We start from the raw sequence: 20,635 nt of genomic DNA, 5'->3' as shown, positions 1-20,635 counted from the left end.
CAGTTGCAATGAACACCCTTTATTCATGTGCTGAATGTCTAGTATACCAGCTGTAACACTAACTCAATATACACAGATGAAAGGACATTTTGAAAATTAAGTTACACCCTATGAAAGGATTTATATGAAAATGAACACTCTAGGAAAATTTTCTGCTACGAACATTGTCAATTTTATGGTCAATTATCAAAATGCAGTAATATTTATTTTAAAACTAATCTAAAAATATATAGCAGAAGGGTGGGAGTAGGTAGGTCAATGATTATGCAAAGAGACTCTCATGCCTGAGGCTCTAAAGTCCAGGTTGATTCCCCCACACCACCCACCATAAGCCAGAGCTGAGCAGTACTCTGGTTAAAAAGAAAAATGAGGGGCAGGGGTAGATAGCATAATGGTTATGCAAAGAGACTCTCATGCCTGAGGCTCTAAAGTCCCAAATTCAATCCCCTGCATTGCTATAAGCCAGAGCTGAGCAGTGCTCTGGTAAAATAAATAGATAAATATAAAAAAAAGAAAGAAAAGAAAAATGAGTCACTCCAAAGCTAATCTTATCAAAACAAGGACTACAAAAGCTGAATAAGGGCAAGAGACTGGCATACTTTAACTTCTTCTTCTAGCGTTTGCCCTTCTTCCATAGCCAGTTAAATGGCTTTGAAAGTGACTGGGATCCATGTGGATTCAGTCGGCTAGGAAGGATCGTCAGTTTCCCCAATGAATGGGTACTCACGGGATGCACCACGAGAAGGCCGATCCAATGCACCCCACATACTTTAACAATGATTCTTTAGTCACTATCAGACCACCCTGACAGCTGGGGCCCTAGTCAGGAGTCCTGAGATTCCCAAACAGACAAGATAGGCCTAGATCTTGAATAAATCCCTCTCTCCATGGTTACTGGTCATCTCTATCAGGAACAACACAATAGACCCCTCTGTGGGCCCCCATAGTACCTTGCCCTCAACTTAGATCAAAATAAACAAACTAGTATAGTCATGGGATCTTTGGAATACAACTAAAATAGGCCTACTAACTATCTACAAAACAGAGACCCCCATTCCCACCACCAGAGTTCTGAATCTTCACTCTTCCCACTGCAATCCACCACAGTTCCCCTAAAGTTGTAGACATGGACCGAACATCTTCTCTACAACTATCTGTCCACATTTACACAAAGCTACCCCTCTTTCCCTGATTCAATCCTCTCTTTCCCTCTAAACCACTCATGACATCAAAGCTACCTCCATATGTCCCTCTCCTTTTCCTTCTCTCTCTCTAGGTGCTGATGGAGCTGGAGTGCAGAATCCCCTTATCTTCATCCTATCACTTCTCCCCCACTGGGAGTCTGGATCAAGGTTGTTTATGGGGAGCAGAAGGCAGGAGTTCTGGCTTCTGTAGCTGCTTCTCTGCTGAGCATGGGAGTTGACAGGTCGATCCATACCCCCAGCCTGTTTCTATCTTTCCCTAGTGGGCCAGAGCACTGGAGATGCGAGGGTCCAGGACACACTGGTGAGATCATCTGCCCAGAGAAGTTGGGATGGAGTCATGGTAGCATCTGCAGCCTGGTATCTGGAAGGTGGCATGACCTAAGTTAAGACAAGATGGTTAATGAACAGGAACCAGAGAGTAGGATCAGAGCAGATGAGATTAGGGATTTTAGGGTAGAAGAAAGCTAGGGAAATCATTTTAGGCATGTTCCTGGGGGCACACCATTATAATAGTTTTGCTTGAGTTTGGTAACTAACCTGAGGTTGGATGAGAATGTTGTCTGAGAGAATGGTGTCAGATGGAGCACCAGATTTGAAGAGTTGTGGGGTTGACTTCTCAGTCTGGTATTTCAGGCTACAGTCTGGATTTCAGGTTACATTAGGATTTCAATAGCAGCATAATGCAGGGTGACAGCACCAGTAGTGATTTGGTTAAAGTTGACAGGGTTGGTATAGTGATAAGGAATCATAGAAAAGGAATTTCAAGAAGTATGGGCATATCTTAGAGGTAGCAAGACTAGGAGAAATGCAGGTCTTAAAGAGGATGCAAGGGGTTTCTTATGGTATCCAAACCTCCTTGTATTTTAAATACTTACAAGGTCAAAAGGACTTGACCTATCTGGCCTAAAGCTGTAACTGATTTAGATGTTTGCAGAGCTTTATTTTCCAATACAGTTTTAGAGATCCATAAACAGTTAATCCCCTTATTAGAATATGATCATTCTGCAGATTTAAGATAAATATTTGCAAGAGCTAGTATTTGGGCTTAGGGCTTAAGGCAGTTGGGGGACTTGAGATATTAAAACCCTTCCCACATGCCTATTGCTATGGATAGGACTAAATAGTGATAAGACTAGAGTTTCACATATTCTCCACCACTGAAAGTCTCTGACCTCCCCCCTCCCCCCTAGGTAACCACAATAGTTTTACCATTTTAAATATGGATTATGTTGTGGCTGGTCGTTTATTTTATGTACTTGTGTTCAGTTCTCTAAATTCCACATATGAGTGAGACCATCCTTTAGTTTTCCTTTACCTCCTCGCTTATTTCACTAAGCATAATGTTCTCAAGTTTCATCCATTTTATCTCAAAGGATGTAAATAATCTTTTTTATTGCTGAATAATATTCCATTGAGTATATGTCCTATAACTTTTTTAACCAATCATCTGTGGAAGGATATTTTGGTGGCTTCCAAATTGTTACTATTGTAGATAATTCGGCTATGAACATGGGGGTGAATATATCCCTTGGAATTAATGATATTATCTCTTTTGGATAAAATAAATGCCTAGGAGTGAGATTGTTGGGTCATAAGGTATTTCCATCTTTATTTGCTTAAGGATTCTCCATGCTGTTCTCCGTAATGGTTATACCATTTTGTATTCCCACTAGCAGTGTATTAGCGTTCCTTTCTCTCCACATCCTTTCCAACATTTATCTCCTCCTGTTTTGTTGAAGGGCATTCTTACAGGTGTGAGGTGGTATCTCAGTATGGTTTTAACTTGTGTTTCTCTGGTGATGAGTGAATTAGAGCATTTCTGCATATGTCTGTGGGCCATGCGTATCTCTTCTTTGGAGAACTGTCTATGCATGTCCTCTGCCCACTCTTTTATTGGGTTGTTCTTTTTTCCTTTGTTGAACAGAATGAGCTCTATATAGATGTTTGCTACCAAGTTTTTGTCTAAAGTATGATGTGCGAATATGTTCTCCCATTTGCTGGGTTTCCTGTTTATCTTTATGGATTTTTCTTTTGAAGTATAGAAGCTTTTTAATTTGACATAGTCCCACTTGTTCAATCTTGCTTTTGTTTCCTTTGCCCATGGGATGAAGTCTCCAAATATGTCTGTAGTGTTAATGTCATGAAATGTTTCACTAGCATATTCTTCTATGTATTTTATACTTTCAGGTCTGATGATGCCTACTGGGGAAAAGAAAGTCTATTTAGCAAATGGTGTTGGCAGAACTGGACAGCCACATGTAGAAAAATGAAAACAGACCACCAATTAACACCATACACCAAAATTAACCCAAAATAGATCAAAGATCTGGATATCAGACCTAAACGTATAAAATACATAGAAGAATATATTGGTGAAGGAAGCAATACCATTCACAAGTGAACCCAAGAAGATCAAATGTCGAGGAATAAAATAATGTAAAGGATCTTTTTAAGACACTGTTAAAATATGCATGGATTTAGTTCTGGGCTCTCTATCCTATTCCATTGGTCCATATGACAATTTTTGTTCCAGTACCACACTGTTTTGATTACTACTGCTTTGTAATATAACCTAATATCAGATATTGTGATGCCTCCTTTTTTCTTCTTTTTTCTTGGGAGTGTTATTGCTATTTGTGGTTTTTTAGTGTTCCACACAAATTTTTGAATAATCTGTTCAATTTCCTTGAGATATATCATTGGGTTTTTAATAGGGATTGCACTGAGTCTATAGGTTGCCTTTGGCAAAATTGCCATTTTAATGATATTTATTCTGCCAATCCATGAACAGGGGATGTTCTTCCATTTCTTGGTGTTATCCTCTATTTCTTTTAACAGTGTCTTAAAAAGATCCTTTACCTTATTTTATTCCTCGATATTTGATCTTCTTGGGTTCACTTGTGAATGGTATTGCTTCCTTCAGATTCATTTCTTCTGACCTATCTTTTGCATAAAGAAATGCCATGAATTTATGGGTTTTGATTTTGTAGCCTGTTACTTTACTGAATTTATTGATGATTTCCAGTAGTTTCTTGGCAGAGTTTCTGGGGTTTTCTAGGTATATGAACATATTATCTGTGAAAAATGAGAATTTAACTTCATCCTTTCCAATTTGTATTCCTTTGATATCTCTTTCTTGTCTGATTGCTATGACAAGGATTTCTAGGACTATGTTGAATAAAAATGGTGAGGATGGGCACCCTTGTATATATAGTTCCTGATTTTAGGGGAAAAGCTTTCAATTTTTCCCCATTGACTATGACATTAGCCATGGGTTTATAATATGTAGCCTGTAGTAAGTTAAGGAATTTTCCTTCCACTCCCAGTTTCTCAAGGGCCTTTATCATAAATGGGTGTTGTACCTTGTCGAATGCTTTTTCTGCATCGGTTGATAGAATCATATGATTTTTATCTTTCCTTTTGTTGATATAGTGGATTACGCTTATTGACTTACAGATATTAAATCATCTCTGTTTCCAGGGATGAATCCCACTTGATTTTGGTGTATTATTCCCTTAATATATTATTGTATTTAATTAGCCAAGATTTTGTTGAGGATCTTTGCATCGATATTCATCAGGGATATAGGTCTATAGCTTTTTTTTTTTTGGTGAGGTCCTTTCCTGCTTTGGGGATCAGGGTGATGTTGGCCTCATGGAATGTATTTGGGAGTGTTCCCTCTTCTGTTTTCTGGAAAAGTTTGAGGAGGATGGGTGTTAGTTCTTCTTTGAATGTTTTGTAGAATTCATTAGTATAGCCATCAGGACTTGGGCTTTTGTTCTTGGGTAGGCATTTGATTACTGTTTCAATTTCTTTACTAGTGATTGGCATGTTAAGTTTACTTACTTCCTCTTGTGTCAAGGTTGGTAGTGGGTATGACTATAGTATGACTATGTTCATTTCTTCTAAGTTGTAAAATTTGGTTCCATACATGTGTCTATAATATTCTTACATAATCTTTTGAATCTTTACCTCATCTGTTATAATAGCTCTTCTTTCATTTTTGAGTGATTTTACCATAGCATTCTCTCTTTTTCTCTTGGTGTTATAGCTAGTGGCTTATCTATTTTATTTATCTTTTCAAAGAACCAGCTCTTGGTCCCATTAATCTTCCTGATGTTCTTCTTGTTTTCTATTTCGTTGATTTCTGCTCTGATTTGGACTATTTCCTGTCTCCTGCTGACTGTTGGTTCTTTTTGTTGCTCCACTACTAGTTGATTGAGGTGGGTTGTTTTAGATGGTTTACTAGTGATTTCTCCTGTTTATTAATGTGGGCCTGTATTGCTATGAACTTCCCTCTCAGCACTGCTTTTGCTGCATTCTACAGGGTCTGGTAACTGGTTTCTTCATTTATTTTGGTATCAAGATAATTCTTAATTTCATTTTTGATCTCTTCAATGATCCATTTATTGTTCAGCAACATATTGTTTAGTCTCCAGGCTTTGGGGAAATTTCTTTTCCTTTTTTGGTTGATTTCTAGTTTCACGTCTTCATGGTCTGAGAGGATGAATTTTATAATTTGAATAGTTACATATCAATATTTGAATAATTTGAATATTTACATACTTGTTTAGACTGCCTTTGTGGCCCAGCATATGGTCATTCTTTGTAAATGTTCCATGTGTACTTGAGAAGAATGTGTATTCATTACTTTTGGGATAGAAAATTCTATATATATCTATTAGGTCCATTTCATTTATGGTTTCATTTAAGTTTGCTGTTTCTCTATTGATTTTTTGTCTAGATGTCCTGCGCCATCTTGGGCAGTAAAGCAGTTAGCAGACTCCCCTGAAGAAAAGAAATTGGACCTTAAAGCCTCTCAATCTTTGACTTGGGGTTCTGTTCGCTTCAAAGCCTAAGGCATGAGAGTCTCTTCGTATAACCATTATGCTACCTCCCCCTGGTATGTATCTATTTGTCACTCTAGATTCTAAAAGAAAATCTGTTGTGTATCTCTCAGCTCCTGGTATAACAAACAATCCTTATTATTGCAGTCTCTGTGTCTGTCAACATTATGTGGCACTTCTTTGTGAGTCTGTCTTTCTTTTCTCCACTTGTAAGGACAGCTGCCATATTGGATTAGGATTCCACCGTCTCTACTATGACTATTCTTTATGTAAATGTATTGACAGTGACCATATTTACAAATATGATCACTTCATGATATTTTAAGACTGCATAAATTTGGAGGTGACACTAACCAATCCAGTCTGTGAGCACTGGGTTCAGCTTTGGTGCTGTGATGTCTTTCTCTCTCTTCCTTCCTTTCTCCCTCTCTTTCTTTCTTTCTTTCTTTCTTTCTTTCTTTCTTTCTTTCTTTCTTTCTTCCTTTCTTCCTTTCTTTCTCATCCAGATTTATTTCTGGGGCTTAGTGAAGGTATTATGAATCCATCGCTTTTGGTGGCTACTTTTCCCCTCCATTTTATTCAATAGGACAGAAAGAAATTGAGAGGGGAGGAGAAGATAGATAGATAGATAGGGAGAGAGAGAGAGAGAGATAGACATTCAGACCTGTTTTACCACTTGTGAAGCATCCCCCCTGCAGGTGGGGAGCAGGGGTTTGAACCCCGGTCCTCACAGAGGTACTTGTGCTTTATACTATGCGGGTGCATCACTGCCCAGCCCCTCCTCTGTCTTTCTATCCGAAAGGAAAAATGGGCCTGGAGTGGTGAAAACCCAGTGACGACCAAACCATCAGAAACAAACAAAAAAGATGCATTTATGAATTCAAACTCATAAACTCTTTGTAAGGATGAGTACAAAAAGCTCGGCTGGCACATGTCTGGAGCAGAAGAGCTCCTCAATAGGTAATAGCTATTGCTTTTGTTTTCAGTATCAGAAATACCTGGCAACGTGTTAAGGAGAGAAACTGCAGTACAAAAGGTGCCCTCTTCCTCCCCTCCTCCAGTGCTATAGTACTCACATGTGGTGAGCTGAGGCTTGAACATGGGTTGTGCACATGCAAGCAGACACCTTTCTAGGTGAGCTCTCTTGCCAGTCTCTATTACTAGCAGATTTAAAGAGAGAGAGAGAGAAGAAAGTATTAAATCTCTTGACTAAGACACACTATTTAAATAAAGTTAATGAAAACAGATAAAGATAATGCGAGAAGTACGATTTCTATCAAATATTCTTTTTCTTTTAAACACTCTAATATCTTGTGAGCTAAAGTAAATCGGCTTTAGGGAAGGTGACACTGGGTTGTGGTTAGTGGACGGCTTCTAATATTAGGGATAACATTTGAGTCTATTTCAGTGTCCTAGAGTGAGACGCTCAGAAGAGATACGTTATTTTAATTATTTGTCATTTTGTTGGGGCTAACAGTTTACAGTACAGCTGTGGACACGTGGGTACAATTTCTCATCTTTCCATGATGACACTCTCACTCCCAACTTAGGTCCCTTTCCACCATCAAGCACCAGGATCTCAACACCTCCTCTACCCTCCCCTGCCTCTCTTTCCCCAGAGTCCTTTGCTTTTGTGTAATATACCACACATACTTCAAATTTCATTTTAATTTTTTCCTTTCTGTCCTTATTTCTTAAGTTTCACCTATAAGTGAGATCACTCTGTAATTGTCCTTCTCTTTCTGGCTTAACATAATTCTGTCAAGGAGAAATACCACTTTTATGTCATAGGGTTCCTATCTCTACTTCTTCCACTCCCTACTTCTCCGTACTTTGCCAAGGCTACCTTTTTAGAACTAAATTCATGTTAACTCAAAGTGTGTTCAAAACATTTGGTGTTAATAGAAGGGAACTGTAAGTTCACTTGGCAGAAAACGATCTCATCAATTTGATTAGCGTTCTCTTCAGTAAGGTTAGGGAATTTAGACATATGTTTCTCTGAGAAGGCCAAGAAACTAATTTATTAATACTTAGAAATTAACATTTTGGAGTGATACTTTTTTTCATTAGGTTAGAGTTTCAATAAAGAGTACTTTTTGAAGGGATGAAGAGGGTTAAGAAAGTCCCAGGTGCTGACTCACCACAGGGTACATTTTTACTTGAGGAAAATGTCAAGGAGTACCCTGTGAGGCACTGAATGGTCACTGACTCGCCACGTAAGGAAAACAGTTCCTGAAGCATCAGTTGTGTATTTACATGTGCAAAATGTTCCATGTGCTCCTCGAAAAATGTCCATGTGGCTCTGTGTATACATGTGTTTACAGAATGTGTAAATAAATAAAAGTAGAATATGAAACACATGTACTTTGTGTTTATAAAGTATGCATTCACTTATGCTAATAAAATTACTTCCATCTGAGAACAAGAAGTCATTATCTACAGAAATGCTATGAGTAAGAAACATTACTGGCATTTCTGTTCTCATACTTAGAGAAACTCCGTCACTAAAGTATCATCTTTGTTCAAAAGACAGGAAGCAGGTCAATTTTTGACAATTCTATTGCTTAGGGAGCATATAAATTGGGAAGAAAGCTTCCCTTTCTACCCTCAGAAATACTATTCTCATAACAACAGAACATTAAACTCAAATTCACTGCCAGTATCTTTTTTTAATTTTTTTATTTTTTATTTAAGAAAGGATTAATTAACAAAACCATAGGGTAGGAGGGGTACAATTCCACACAATTCCCACCACCCAATCTCCATATCCCACCTCCTCTCCTGATAGCTTTCCCATTCTCTATCCCTCTGGGAGCATGGACCCAGGGTCATTGTGGGTTGCAGAAGGTAGAAGGTCTGGCTTCTGTAATTGCTTCCCCACTGAACATGGGCGTTGACTGGTCAGTCCATACTCCCAGTCTGCCTCTCTCTTTCCCTAGTAGGGTGGGTCTATGGGGAAGCAGAGCTCCAGGACACATTGGTGGGGTCTTCAGTCTAGGGAAGCCTGGCCGGCATCCTGATGACATCTGGAACCTGGTGACTGAAAAGAGAGTTAACATACGAAGCCAAACAAATTGTTGAGCAATCATGGACCCAAAGCTTGGAATAGTGGAGAGGAAGTGTTAGGAGGATACTCACTGCAAACTCTAGTGTACTTCTGCTTTCAGGTATATATTTTGCAGTAGTTTATGGATACGTGTGAACATATCCTCTCTCTCACAGAAACTGGTGTATATCTAGGTTTTGGGACTTTGTTAGAAAGTGAACCACCTGAGATGGAATTAGAGTATACTATGAAAGGAAAGGTCTCACCCGAGTAATGAAGCTGAAGGGTTGTCATTCCACACGTGAAGTCTCTGGACACAGTCTGAGCTGAAGCATGTTGAGGTGGCAATTGTTGTGTTGGTTAGGTTGTGATCGGCAGATGCAATATTATTTGATATGGATTGGGAGAGGCATACGGGAAAGTGGGCCCTATCCAAGGGTTCCAGGACTGGGGGAAGTAGAGGCTCTATAGTGGAGATGTGAGGTTCCTGCTGTCTTAGGGTTCAAAAAGACAATAGATAGTTAATGTTATCATCACATTATTTGGTAATTGGGTTAACTTTGAAAAGTCCTTTTGTTAGGGTTTGCTGTACAGTACCCAGTATCTTGTATATAGCTGTGCTAATGGTTGCTTCTGATCTACTTGGTCTAGGCTTTTGAGAGAGTCTGCATATCAATTACACAGCCTATATATTAAAAAGATTCAGTTTGTGCTTTGAAAAACTTTGAGACATACAATTAATTTTCCCCCTCTCATATTAATTAACTAGTGATTTATATGACTACATTTTACTAGGAGTGTACATAAACACCATTCCCACCACCAAAAACTGTGACCCATCCCTCCCACCCACTCACACCCCCCACTGGCCCAGGAAGCTGCATGTCTACCCTTCGCCACAGGGTTTTTACTTTGGTGCCCTACTTACAATTTGGTCAGGTCCTGCTTTTAGTTTCCCTTTCAGATCTTCTTACTCAACTTCTGTTGATGAGTAGGATCATCCCATACTCATCTTTATCTTTCTGACTTAGTTCACTTAACATAATTCCTTCTAGGGAGTCGGGCTGTAGTACAGCGGGCTAAGCGCAGGTGGCGCAAAGCACAAGGACCGGCATAAGGATCCCGGTTTTAACGCTGGCTCCCCGCCTGCAGGGGAGTCGCTTCACAGGCGGTGAAGCAGGTCTGCAGGTGTCTATCTTTCTCTCCTCCTCTCTGTCTTCCCCTCCCTCTCTACATTTCTCTCTGTCCTATCCAACAACAACGACAACAACAATAATAACTACAACAATAAAACAACAAGGGCAACAAAAGGGAATAAAAAAAAAAAAACAACTTAATTCCTTCTAGCTCTGTCCAAGATGGGTCAGAGAAGGTGGGTTCATTGTTCTTGATAGCTGCATAGTATTCCATTGTGTATATATACCACAGCTTTCTCAGCGACTCATCTGTTGTTGGGCACCTGGGTTGCTTCCAGGTTTTAGCTATTATGAATTGTGCTGCTATGAACATAGGAGTACACACCTCTTTTTGGTTGGGTGTTACGGAGTCCTTGGGGTATAACCCCAGGAGAGGAATTACTGGATCATATGGAAGGTCCATGTCTAGCCTTCTGAGAGTTTTCCAGACTGCTCTCCACAGAGGCTGTACCAATTTACATTCCCACCAGCAATGTAAAAGGTTTCCTCTGTCCCCACAACCTCTCCAGCATTTGTTGCTGCTGTCCTTTTTGATGTATGCCATTCTTACTGGAGTGAGGTGGTATCTTAATGTTGTCTTAATTTGCATTTCTCTGACTATCAGTGACCTAGAGCAGTTTTTCATATGTTTGTTAGCCTTTTGGATCTCCTCTGAGGTGAATGTTTTGTTCATATCCTCTGCCCATTTTTGGATGGGGTCATTTGCTTTTTTGGTGCTAAGTTTGCTGAGCTCTTTATATATTTTGGTGATTAGTTTCTTGTCTGATATATGGCATGTGAAGATCTCCCATTCTGTGAGGGGTCTCTTTGTTTGTTTAATAGTTTCTTTGGATGTGCAGAAGCTTTTCAATTTGATGTAGTCCCATTGGTTTGTTTCTGCTTTAGTCTTCCTTGCAATTGGGTTTGATTCATCACTGCCAGTATCTATTGCAGTTGACACTTTATGTATTTGAGTCTGATATGAGTAAATTCCAAGGCTCCTAATAACTTCTTGTGCTCAAAACTCTCTGAGGGAACTTGTTTAAGATACACCATCTTCAAACTCACCCTCAAAGAGTCCACTTACGTAAGTCTCAAGGAACCTGAACAATCTACATTCTTAGTAAGTGCCTTATCTTGAGAGCTAGACTTTGAGAGACAGTATACTGTTTGAGTAGTGCAGTGAGGAGCAATTATCTTTTCTTTCTAAATTGGAGGGCTGTGTAAATAGGATTGCATAGGGACATGTAGAGAGTAATGCAGGCAAAAATGAAAGAGTAGTTTGCTGACTCAGCATAACTGCTGGCATCTAATACCAATGTGTGATTGGGAGTTAAAGTTGCAGGGTTCCAGATAGTTCAGGTATAGTTCTGCACAGGCAGATACATCTCTTCAGACATATCCATTTGATGTGGTCACAACAATTATTGATCCAATGTCCACCTTATGTTTCTTTTTAAAAGTTATTTTATTGCTTTAGTAATGATTGACAAGACCGAAGAATAGGAGGGGTGCAATTCCACACAATTCCTACCACCAGAGTTCCATATCCCATCCCCTCACTGGAAGCTTTCCTATTCTTTTTCCCAGAGGGCTGGGAGTATGGACCAAAGATTATGATGGGGTGCATAAGGTGGAAGGTCTGGCTTCTGTAATTGTTTTTCTAATGGATGTGGGCATTGACAATTTGATCCATACCCCCAGCCTGTTCCTATTTCTCTCTAGTGGGGCAGGTTGTGGGGAGGTAGGGTTCTAGGAAGAATTGGTGAGGTCATCTGCCCAGAGAAGTCAGGTTGGTGTCACGGTAGCATCTGCAACTTGGTAGCTGAAAGGCACTAAGATATAAAGCAGAACAAATTGTTTAATAATCAGGAACCTAAAGGTAAAGATGTTTAAGGATATGGGCTGAAGTCCCAGGTTCACTCCCCAGCACCACCATAAGACAGAGCTGAGCAGTGATCTGGTAACTCTCTGTGTGTATCTTTCTGTATCTCTCTGTCATTAAAAATAAATAGAAGAAACATTATTTTAAAAAAAAGATTTCTAAAGATGTACTTCTGATATATCTCACCAATGGACAAAGTAAATCATGTAAAGCTAGGAAGAATCCAGTTTTCAGGTGTTGAGTCATTTTCAATACAAAGTTTGGGCCAGACCTTTCAAATATGAAAAAAAAAAATTCTGCTGATGCCACTTGAACAAATTTCCTGAAATTATGGAAATGAACTTTACTGAAATGATCATTTCTTACTTCCAAAGTTCACATGAGTATTATTTACTCTGACAACTATCAAAGTTCATTTAGTAAAGAAAAGGTCTCCAACTTGCTATGTGTTTCTTGCCATTTTGAAAATTTCACCTTTAATCCAAATACATGTACTAAAAAACTTACATGCATTTGGGTCATAGGTACAGTTTTTTCAAATATTGACTCAAGTTTTTATCAGGGTAATGAATTTTGCCAAATCTCTGGAAATGACTGGGTATGGATAGACATTAAAATGTAACTTATTTTCTTAAAAAAATTCAAAGACTTTATTTACTAATGAGAGAGAGACTGAGAAAGAGAGAGACTACCAGAGTATCACTTACACACACACACACACACACACACACACACACACACACACACACACAGCCTGACTTCTCATTGGTAATCAATAACAACAAAGTTGTTCATTCTCCTCATATAAGGCAAGGAAAATGGAACATTGCTTCTTTTTGGCGTTCCCCAATGTGTCATTTCCAGGCCAAGGTATTTAAGTCCCAGTAAGCCTCTCCATCTCTTGCCATGTTACAATGATCTTGGAAGACACTTGTTCTACATGGCCCACTTACAACAGGGAAGGGGCGTATGCAGTTGCCTCAGATTTCATGAAAGCATGATTTTAGGGTTTGTCACTCTACTTAGTCCAGCCTAATTTAATTTATATACATTCCAAAAGCTGATTCACACTTTGGACATGGGGGGTTTTACCCACCTGTAACATAAAATACCTACTCATACAAATATGATAGTAAGGATTCTTTTATGCCATTGAATTTTATTCAGAGATGCTTTATAGAGGGATTTTGTGGGTAAAATTATCTTTCTTTGCTCCTGACATGACATTTGTGGATTTGGGAACAGTTTCATTATATTCTTGGTAGCAAAGTAAACTACTTGTTTTCACTAAAAGGAGTGGGAGTTTGAATGATGTCTCTATAGCTTTGGTCTCTTGATTGGTCTTAGCAACCAAATTGAATACTGCGAAGTATAATTTTGTACTTGTCCTAAAAAAATTTAGTTGTCCTACTAGAGTGTTCATACTGTTTTTTGCTGTGAGTAGAAAGACAATTTTTGATGGAAATAAATACATACCTTTCTTTCTCATCTGAATAAATGATTTTTGATCCATACAGACTGCAACTCCATATTCACAAGAGGCTCCAAACCACTGCTTTTATTTGGAATGCTTTTCTGAATTGTGGTTTATGCTACTATGCTTATTACTTAATTACTACCTCATAGAACCATTTTTAAAATAGTTAAATTCTGTAAATTGAGAGTATAGAATAATTGACTTCATCCATATTCCCAAGAAAGCAGAACTTGAGGTAAGTACAGACATGCTCATATTTTGTTTGGGAGTCTCAAACATAGGCCAGTGAAAGTAAGGGAAAAATGATCTGAGAGGCAAGAAAAGTTGCAAATCATAGTGACATAGCACATTGCTCCACTGACTGTGGCATCACGGTGAGTCAGGAAGAGAAACAGTGGATGTGAAGAATGTGCACCCGTTCCCCAAGGGGGACTTCTCTGTAAGGATTTAACTCCATGGAAGAGGTGGAGTCTATTAGCCAAACATCTCCCTGTCCTTTGTATCTCAATGGGTGATATACACTCCACACCCCAGATGACCAAATGTACATCTGAGTTATGTTATCTAGCCCTATGGTAGCTTCTAAGTTTTTCTTCTGACTTCTTGTCAGATGAAGATCATTCTGGAGGAAAGTCTAAACTCATCAAATAAAGAAAGGACTACAAATACTGGATATGGACAAGAGACTAGTTCACTCAGTGATGGCATTTTTGGTCAAAACTAGGCCACCCCATCATCTGGAGCTCCAGTCAGAGAATCCTTGGATTCCCACATAGCCAATATGGGCCTAGACTTCTAATAGATCCCTCTCTCCACCACTTCTGTCAGGAATGTCATCATAAGCCCTTTTTTCTCCCTCTCAAGGACCATGTCCTCATTATAATGTAGCAATGGTAAGAACTGCCCCACTCTCTGAAGGGATCATCCTAACCTGCTATTCGAGGAAGACTGGTCCTGATATGAGTGCAGTCTAGAATGTTCCCAGCTGTTACTATGAACTATGATCTCAGAATGATAGGGACTCGGAGGTTTACACAGGCTCCTATACTAAATATGAATGTATATAGACCCTGGGTTAGATCAAGAGGGTAAACAGTTAATTGTATTTATATATTTTCTGAAGTTTGGGAGTTATTCTCTTCCCTAATCTAGCTTCTAGCCCTACTCTCAACTCTGACAGCATCTTCCCAAACAATAGTTTAAATTTTTTTATTGTTATTTTCCCTTTTGTTGCCCTTGTTTTGTTGTTGTAGTTATTGTTGTTGTTGATGTCATCATTGTTGGATAGCCCAGAGAGGGGAGGGGAAGACAGAGAGGGGGAGAGAAAGACAGACACCTGCAGACCTGCTACACTGCCTGTGAAGTGACTCTCCTGCAGGTGGGGAGTCGGGGGCTTGAACTGGGATCCTTACGCCGGTCCTTGCGCCTTGCTTCACATGCGCTTAACCTGCTGCACTACTGCCCAACTCCTCCAGACTATATTTTTGTCCACCTCCATTTTAGCTATCAAACTCTAGCAAAAACTACTAAAAGAAAAAAAAAAGTACTAAAAACTCCTGGGCCCATAGGAACATACTTAAAATAGACTTCCCAGTTTCTCTCCACCCTAAGATCCCTATTCTCATCTGCTCTATTCCTACTTTTAGTTTCCTGTGCAACTCAGGCATCCAAGTTCGACATCCTTGAGGAAACACTCACGAAAGACATGTCTCTGATATCTGATTACTGCAAAAAATGGCGACTAATCCCTAGCACTGCAAAAATGGTATCATCTGTTTTCCATCTACACCATGCCTTGGCCTCGCATGAGCTTAATGTTCAGCTTGGCGATATGAGAATCCGGCATGAAGCCCAGCCAGTCTATCTTGGCGTTACTCTCGATCACACTCTGTCATTTCATGAACATCTCATACAAACTGCAGCAAAGGTGGGCGCAAGGAATAACATCATTGCAAGACTGGCCAGCTCCTCATGGGGCGCGAGTGCTTCCACACTACGATCATCATCTCTGGCATTATGCTATTTCACTGCAGAATACTGTGCCCCAGTATGGTTCCGTAGCCCCCATGTCCACTTGGTCGATTCCAAATTATATTCCTCCATGAGGATAATTTCTGGAACCATCCGTTCCACCCCGGTTCCATGGCTGCCAGTTCTTAGCAACATCGCCCCGCCAGATATTCGTCGGGATGCGGCATCATCTAAGTTCATTTCCCACGTCTACGCTCGACCGGACCTGCCAATATACGCAGATATCTTTGCCCACCCTGTCCAACGCTTGACATCTCGTCACCCAATCTGGTCCCCTACGCCTACACTGAACTTCTCTGTTCCAGACTCTTGGAAACAGAGTTGGCAGTCAGCTGAGGTCAAGAACAAACACCTCATCACAGACCCCTGCAAGCGTCAACCCGGCTTTGACCTAGCACGTTATGATTGGGCCCTCCTCAATCGCTATGGAACAGGCCATGGCCGGTGCGCTGCTATGTTCCATCGCTGGGGAGCCAGAGACGACCTGAACTGCCCCTGCAGCTCCAGACAGACTATGACCCACATAGTCAACGACTGCCACCTCTCCAGACTCAAACTTTACATCAGGTTCAACCTGACCCTGTTAACTGGCTACGGAAGAAGGGCAAACGCTAGAAGAAGTTTCCTGTTTATTAGACATTTATCCTGCTTTATATCTTACTGCCTTTCAGCCACCACATTGCAGATACTACTATGATTCCATCCTGACTTCCCTAGGCAGAAGACCTCACCTGTTTGCCCCAGGGACCTTACCTCTCCAGAAAGCTACCCCCGTAAGGAAAGACAGAAACAGACTGGGGGTATGGATCCACCTGCCAATGCCCATGTCCTGCAGAGAAGCAATTATAGTAGCCATAACTTCTACCTTCTACACCCCATGAATAATTTTGGTCCATACTCCTAGAGGGAGAGAAATGTTAGGACGATGAACAGAGGGCACTGAACTACAATTCCATCAGGACCCAGAGAGAGAATAGTTCAAAAAAAAAAAAAAAAAAGGACATTTGCAAGTAGTAGCAGATATAGGTGTGACTTAGAAAGGAAGAGAAAATAGGACCATAGGGGGAAAATAAGGTAGAGGGGTATACAGATAGTTATAGAAATGAGGATCTTTTAAACTTTTGAAGTTTAAATAAGGTATTGGAATTAAAACCTGAGCAATTGCTAGTACTCAAAGAAATGATTGCTAAAGGAACAAAAAAAGTTAAGAATTCCTAAGCTAAGCTACTGACTGGAGAGACCATATTCTTCTGAAATGCTGAGGAACTTGTGATCAGCCAGCCACAGGAACAGTGGAGACAGCAGGGTGTGGTGACAGACTTGAAAGCATGCCTTACAGTAATGTAAAACTATTTTCATTGTCTTCATGAGAGTGGAGGGAAAGCATGAATTCCAAATATGTTTCTGTAGAAATAACACTGAGCAAAAATTAAATAACTTTGGATGGAAAGGATTTGCTGTACAAAGGCCAAGCAAAATAGCTTACAATGCTTCCTCGGGAAATATATTCATGTCGACAGTGTTCCAATAATTCAGAGAATGCTGGAAACCATTTGTTCTACCTTGTTCTTACCTTTCCCATTTTGGTGTAAGCAAAAACTCATGCCTTCATCTGTTATCACTGAGATACAGTTGTGTCACTAAGTCTGGGAGGTAAGAAAACCAAGTTTCAAGAACTGGCTCTCAACTTAAAAAATAGACAGTTTAAATTCAGATAAAGTTCACGTATTTCAAATGGCACAGTTACCCGTTTTTACTACAGAGCAGCAAATCCATTGCATTTCAACCAAGAAATTTATGCTTTAGAAAAATATTACTTGGGGAGATGGGCAGTAGTGCAGCATGTTAAGTGCTCCTGGCGCAAAGCGCAAGGACCAGAGGCGTAAGGATCTTGGTTCGAGTCCCCGGCTCCCCACATGCGGGGGAGTCGCTTCACAGGTGGTGAAGCAGGTCTGCAGGTGTCTATCTTTCTCTCCCCCTCTCTCTGTCTTCCCCTCCTCTCTCCATTTCTCTCTGTCCTATCTATCACTGATAACATCGATAACAACAGCAATGATAACTACAACAACAATAAAAAAAAAACCCAAGGACAACAAAAGGGAAAATAAGTAAATAAAAAAAGAAGAAAAAATTACTTGTAAAACATTAATCCCCCAATAAAGAAATTTAAAAAGAAAAATATATATCGTAATCTCTGCTGTAAACAGAGACAATGCAAACGTAGCCAAATTAAGCCCAGAAGCCAACATATTTAAAAATTGGTATTCTTCAAGGGAGGGGGTGGGATGCAGAATTCTGGTGGTGGGAATTGTGTATAATTATACCCCTTTTATCCTGTGGTCTTGTTAATATTTTTTATTTTATAAATAAATTAATTTTAAAAACACAGAAAAATAATGAATAAAAATTGGCATTCTTGTGTTGCTTTTTATTCTTTTACATGGCATATAGCTGAATACCTTCTCACTAAGTCCACTAAAGATAAAATGTTTCATTTAGTAAATACTCCTTAATACTTAGGGTGGTGGCTTCATATATATCAATCTTTCTTATTTTTTCTCATTCATTAATTGATGCATAGAATGTTCTGGCACTCAAGGAGTTCACATAACTAACAATTAACTAATACAGTATTGAAGATGTTATAAGACAGTATAAAATTCTAGATCAAGACAGCTAAGAGTTATATGACATGGGAATCTTTTTGGTCTAGACAAATCAGCAGAAGTAAAGATGAGACTAAATTTGGGAAGGGTTTTCCTGGAAAGAAGGAGCTAGACAGACCAGATATTTAAGGATCAGAGAAAGTTATGAGCAAAAATCTAGATGGAAGCCTAAATGCCTGAGGTAAGGGGTGGGGCGGGAAATAATAGTAACAAGTGTTCATCAAATGCCTGCTCTGCATGTGGTCATGCTAAACCCTTCAAAATTGTTCTCATGTAAGCTTCCCAATGGGAAGATTTTACAGCTCATTTTACAAACGTGGAAATGAACCTAGAAAAGCAGAATAAATTGCTACAGAAATCAAAGGGTTACAGCCTGATGGACAGGAATGTGAACTTAGGATAAAGGTTCAGGTGAGAGGATGAGGCACCTTACTTGCTAGACATGTCTGGGACAACAGGTGAGACAAAAAGAATACCAGAAGAAATGAGGTTCACCCCTCAGACTAACAGTCTAATAAGGAGAAAGATAAGATGGCCAAGCTGTCCCCACCTGCTGGGAAAACTTTGTGAGTGGTGAAGCAGTGCTGCAGGTATCTCTCTGTTTCTCCCTCTTACCCCCTTCCTTCTTGATTTCTGGCTGTCTCTATACAATAAGTACATAAACATAATAATGAAAAAATATGGCCAATCAATTGAGTAAGTGTATGCAGGATGAACTAGACCAAGAAATGCAGGGTCAGAGTGGGAAAAACTGGAACCAGCGATTCTCAGAGTTGAGGATTAGCTGCATTCACATCACATGGGAAGTTATTAGAGATGCAGCTTCTCAGCAACTTGTTTTTAACAGCCTTTCAGGGTGATTCTGATTTTGTAGCCATCTTTAAAAATGGATGTGGAAATGGAGAAGGTAACAGTCACAATATTACAATGGATGAATGAACAGAAGAACCACGTTAGTGGTAAGCCTACCATTTCATCCCTCAGGTTAAAAGTCTACAACTTGGTTGGCTACATAGAAATAGAAGAAAGGGAGAAATTAACATTCCTTCAGAGCCAAGTGACTGACTATGTAGGAAGAGAAAAAAAGGAGAAATCAACATCCCATCACAGATTTCAGAAAGATGGTGATGAGAAGAACTATGGTCATATTTAGGCCTTTCAAGCCAGGTTTAAGTTCCAGATCAGCTACACCCTTTGCCTCTTTGAGCTTACTTTCTTGTGTGTAAAACGGAAATAGCAATAACAGCAATATCACAGGGATCTTGTGGAATTAAAATAAGAGCACACGAGAATGTGTACATGCTTAATGACCCCAAAATGTGAAAATATGGGTTCTTATTAGTGACAAACATTAAAAAAAAAAGTACACCAAGGGCTGTGTTTATGACTTTTTAAAAAAAATCAAGTACAAAAAATATATATTTTTTACTTCCAGGAGGCATGGCCATGGAATAAGTGGGACCAAAGCACCTCTCCTCCCAAAACAACAAATAAACAGAACAAGAGACCCAACTGAAGCCATCATCTACAGCTGAACATTGCGCAGTCTCAGGTGGGTGCTTATGTGTGGTTGGAGTGAAAAAAGGCATGGGTGGTGTTGAAGATCAGCAAAGTCAAATCAGAGTTCTGGGTGGTGCGGGCACTGAGCCGTGCCATTTTGTCAGTTTACTTTAAGCACAACAAGCAAGTAACATTGTGCCTAGTGTTGGAAGAAAAGAGACAGGGGCTTAAAACCTCTGTCTTTGACTCATGGGGGCTTTAGCCTTCTGAATTCAAGGCAAGGACACAACATAAAACAGGGCATTTGTGACCACAAGACAGCCCAAAGCAACCACCCCTCCACCCTGTCCCACATTTCACAGATCATACAATCAAGAGAAACCTAGAGATCACAATAGCACCACCTGCTGGCCATCAATAACCAGCACAGAAAATTTCTCAAGCAGAGAAACAAAAATAAACAGCCAACTATGCCATATCATCCAGACAGAAATGAAACAGGAAATCCAAGGAATTACAGATTTAGAGAGACTCTCAGAGATAGACTACACAGAGCTCATTATAAAGGCTCTCCAAGAATTTAAGCAAGAATTAAAACAGCATGTTACTATGGAATTAAAATGCATGAGAGATGAACTTATAACAGAGTTCACTAAGTTCTTGAAAGAAGAACTTCAGTTAGAACTTCGGGGAGGAAAAGACACCCTAACTGCAACCCATGCCCAGGTAGAAGGCTTAGCAAATAGATCCACACATTCAGAAGAAATAATCTCCAGTCCAGAAGATAGAGCCAGCCCACTCTT

Source organism: Erinaceus europaeus, chromosome 10 (assembly GCF_950295315.1).
Source record: "Erinaceus europaeus chromosome 10, mEriEur2.1, whole genome shotgun sequence".
NCBI lineage: Eukaryota > Metazoa > Chordata > Mammalia > Eulipotyphla > Erinaceidae > Erinaceus > Erinaceus europaeus.
Note: the sequence above shows the minus strand (reverse complement) of the source record.